Source organism: Myotis myotis, unplaced genomic scaffold (genome assembly GCF_014108235.1).
Source record: "Myotis myotis isolate mMyoMyo1 unplaced genomic scaffold, mMyoMyo1.p scaffold_m19_p_19, whole genome shotgun sequence".
NCBI lineage: Eukaryota > Metazoa > Chordata > Mammalia > Chiroptera > Vespertilionidae > Myotis > Myotis myotis.
Window position 1 is genome coordinate 8,906,429 of NW_023416323.1, and position 4,541 is coordinate 8,910,969.

A 4,541-nucleotide genomic window follows, 5' to 3' on the forward strand; every position below is an offset into this window, starting at 1 on the left:
TATCTTTCAGGAGTTTTCTTATGTATGTGGGTGCTCCTGCATTGGGTGCATATAAGTTTATCAGGGTTATATCCTCTTGTTGTATTGATCCCTTTAGTATTATGAAGTGGCCTTCCTTATCTCTTGTTATGGCCTTCACTTTGAGGTCTATTTTGTCTGATATAAGTATTGCTACCCCAGCTTTTTTTCATTTCCATTTGCCTGAAAGATATTTTTCCATCCCTTCACTTTCAGTCTGTGTGAGTCCCTTTTAATGAGGTGGGTCTCTTGTAGACAGCAAATATATGGGTCATGTTTTTTTATCCATTCAGCCACTCGATGTCTTTGATTGGACCATTTAGTCCATTTACGTTTAAAGTTATTATTGAAAGGTACTTGTTTGTAGCCATTTCTGTTTTTTTTTTTTTTGCGGCTGTTTTCTTTCTGGGCTTTTTATTTCTTCTTTTTACACCAGTCCCTTTAGCATTTCTTGCATTGCTGGCTTGGTGGTGATAAACTCCCTTAGCCTTTTTTTGTCTGTGAAGCTTCTTATTTCCCCTTCAATTTTGAATGATAGCCTTGCTGGATAGAGTATTCTTAGATTCAGGCCTTTGCTTTGCATCACTTTGTAAATTTCTGTCCATTCTTTTCTGGCCTGATGTGTTTCTGTTGAGAAATCATTTGATAATCTGATGGGGGATCCTTTGTAGGTAACTCTCTGTTTCTCTCTTGCAGCCTTTAAGATTGTGTCTTTGTCTTGTACATTTGCCATCGTTATTATGACGTGTCTTGGTGTGGGTCTTTTGGGGTTCATCTTGCCTGGGACTCTCTGTACTTGTGTAACTTTTTTCTTCCCCATATCTGGGAAATTTTCTTACATTATTTCTTCAAATAGATTTTCTAAACCTTGCTGCTCTTCTTGTCTTTCTTGCCCTATTATGCGTATGTTACTTCAGTTCATGTTATCCTGAAGCTCCCTTAGGCTCTCCTCCTGCTTTTTAATTTTTTCCTCCAGTTGCTGTTCAGATTGAGCTTGTTTCTCTGCCTTATCTTCTAATTCACTAATTCGGTCCTCTGCTTCTTCTAGTCTGCTGTTGAAACTTTCCATGGTGTTTTTGATTGTAGCTACATCACTTTTCATTTCTTCCTGATTCTTGCATAGGTTGTTGATTTTCTCATCCATCCGGTGAATGAATTTTGCAACAATTATTCTGAATTCTTTTTCTGTCATGTTGCATGCTTCAACTTCATTAATGTCCTTTCTTGGTGACTCCTCATTGTCTTTCCTCTGGGTGTTGTTTCGTCTCTTCATTCTGATTATCTCCCAATGGTTCAAACATCGAGTTGCGTGGGCCTGGGCCATGTGCAGTGGGAGCCTCCCACCACCCTAGTGTCACTGAAGAGCTCTGACACTAAGATGTGTGGTTGTGGTGGGTTGGTGGGAACCAGGCTCGCTCAGAGTCAGTGTTGTCAGCGCTCAATGTGGCCTCATATGCGCCCTTAGAATCAGGGACCCTGCCTGCACCGTGCTGAAAACCAGAGCCCCCTAGCGTGCGCCAGGAGTCAGAGTTCCCCAGAATCCAGTATCAGAGTCTCTGTTGCTTCGCGGGACCTTGCCTTGAGAATCAGGGTCCCTGTGTGCCCTTGCACCAGGAATTGGAGTCACTGGCTCTTAGTATGAATGCACAGGGAATCAGGATCTCAGGCGCAGGTGATAAGAAACACAGTCAAGTCACTGGTGCTTGGTGCTGCCTCCTGCCCAGAGAATCGGGGTCCCTGGGCCTTTGATATGCGGGGCAAATTCCCGGTGTTGGCGCGATTGCTCCCAGCCCAGGGCTCCGAAGCCGGTAGTGCCTGTAGGCTCAGTTCCTGGGGTTCGCTTGTTTGCTCCCAGCCCAGGGCTCAGAAGCTGGCCCTACGCGGGATCAGTTCCAAGGTGCTTGTGCACTTCCAGGCTAAAGTTCCTGGAGCGCTGAGGCCCCAGCAAGGGGTGGGTCTATCAGTTAGTTACTCTGGCGCTGCCCGCAAGCCTGTGGGAAGGGGGCATGGGCTCTGTTACTCACGGATCTGCCGCGGGGATTTCTGAACTTTTGGTGTCCGCAGGTCTGTAGCTGTGGTCGCAGGTCTCTGTCCCCAGTGGCTGCAGGGTCCTGGTATGCGTCTGAGATCAGACTGGGTGGTGCTGAGGCCAGGATCCTAGTCTCAAGCAGCTCTGTTTCCCAAGATGGTGTGGTCGCAGTGCCTGTGCTGGCCGCCCAGGAGTGTCCGCGCAGGGAGCGGGACTCCGCCACCTAAGACTGCCCGGTTTAGCAGCTCCTTAGAAGACCTGCAGAATCTAACTGTCCCTAGCTCATACACCGGTATTTTTCATTTAGAAAGAATTCTATAAGCATCTCTAGCTATCCATTACCTAATGCAAATAACTGATGTCTTTAACCACATGGGTAAAATGATCATTGTCATCCCAAAGGCAAAAATGTGGAGTAGAAGCCACAGGCAGAGATTATGTGCCAATCTAGAAAGACTCTAGAGAATCATTGTCTTTTGGTCTCCTGCATTCCCTTTCTCTGACAGGGTTCAGAAGATAGGGAGCATCCATACTTTCTACTTTGGAATTTTAAAAATTGAGAATATGTCTTATTCCTGTTAAGTAAATCAAACAGATATCTACCAATTGCCAATAAGAAACTTTACTAAACACCCCAGTCCTGAGAACTTGAAGAACAGAAACAAAGAACTCTGACTTTGGGGAATGAGTTATATGGGAAGGAACACTTAAAAATATGCAGGAAACAGATTTTCAAAAAGCTTAAATTCTCTGGAATAGAATAAAGAAAAAAGGTAAAGTGATCAGTGTTATACGCTTGATTATGTCAAGTATACTAGTATCTGGCTGACTCTCAACTTCATCTCTGGCTTCTTGCAGCCTTTTTAGATAGCAAATCTTCCTTTCTGCCAATTCTCTCTCCATTTCTGCCTTTCTCTTTTCTTGCTCCAGTTTATCCATCAGGTTTCTGATTTTTTTATATATTTCTCTTTTACTTGCCTTTTCTCTCTCTCCAGTTCAGCTTTTTATTTTTCTTCTTTCACTTGAATCTGTTTCTGAATCTCCACCTCAACCCTTTGGTACATCTCATCAGTGTAGCATCCTCCCTTGTTCTCCATCACCATGAGCTGGACCAGGTCCAACAACTGTGCCCTCTGAGCCTCCTGCTCAGCTCCTGTTGCCTTATTGTTGAACTCACAGTGAAGATTCTTGAACTGCTCCATCCGATCTTGAATGCCTTGTGGAGCTTCCTTTAAGTAATCATGGAACTCCATGCCTTCCAGGTCATCTTTCTGGGTGAATAAGAGAATCATGTATTTCCCAGCTTGGGATCCAAACATTGATAGCATCTCCTCCACAGCCTTTTGTTCTTCCTTTGTGTACCAGCCCAGCCGGATCATCAGGAGTACAGCGTGAGGCCCGAGGGAGGTCAGGAGGATACAATTAGCAATCTCCCTTTTCCTGTCAGCAGCATCCTGTACCTCAGTGTCCAAAATGCCAGGTGTGTCCACAATGACAATTTCTCTCCACTCCACGTGCTGCTCCCTTTCTAACAGATGTTGGTGATGGATTTTGCTGCCATGCTGGAATGTCATGCTGCTTTCTTTCCAAGGATGTTGTTCCCTGTGGTACTTTTTCCTGCTCCAGTCTTACCCACTAAGACAAGTCGCAGTTGTGAATCTCTGGGGTCTTGGTTTCCAATCCCATGGCCAGTCATGGGATCACTAAAGTTGGAAGGAGTAATGTTCAATTGAGCTGCCATCATAGTTTGAATTTCCGTGGTTGAAGTGCAGGAGAAGGTGCGAACTTGTAGAGTCTGGGGAGAGGTTGGGGAGAGGTGGGGATCTAAGACAAGTATGCTATATTTTTTTTTATGCTATTGAACATCCTTACAGTCATTACTCTGAACTCAATACCTGATAAATTGCTTATCTCCATTTCATTTAGCTCTCCTTCTGGAGAAGTCTCATTCCTTCACTTGGGGCTTCTTTGTCTCCTCATTTTGGCTGCCTATTTGTGTTTATTTCTACATATTAGGTAGATCTGCTATGACTCCCATTCTTGGTAGGGTGGCCTTATGTAGTGGATGACCTTTGGATATCAATTGATATCTAGACGTGGGTGCTCTAATAATGTCCTTAGTGCAGTGATGGTGAACCTTTCGAGTTCGGCGTGTCAGCATTTTGAAAAACCCTAACTTAACTCTGATGCCGTGTCACATAAAAATTTTTTGATATTTGCAACCATAGTAAAACAAAGATTTATATTTTTGATATTTATTTTATATATTTAAATGCCATTTAACAAAGAAAAATCAACCAAAAAAAATGAGTTTGGGTGTCACCTCTGACACGCGTATCATAGGTTTGCCATCACTGCCCTAGTGCATGTTGTGTGGGCCCGCTTGTTCTAATTGAGACTTGATTGCTATTGGCTCATTTATGTATTGGCTCGAGCCTAAGGCTGACTGATAGTGAGGCTCAACCCCCAACATAGTGTGCAGGCTGCTGTGTGG

At 44.1% G+C, this 4,541-nt stretch overlaps 1 pseudogene; it reads right to left on the reverse strand.

The window, feature by feature from the left end:
* Positions 1-2,788: 2,788 nt before the first annotated feature.
* LOC118674732 lies at positions 2,789-3,788 on the reverse strand (annotated as a pseudogene).
* Positions 3,789-4,541: the final 753 nt, after the last annotated feature.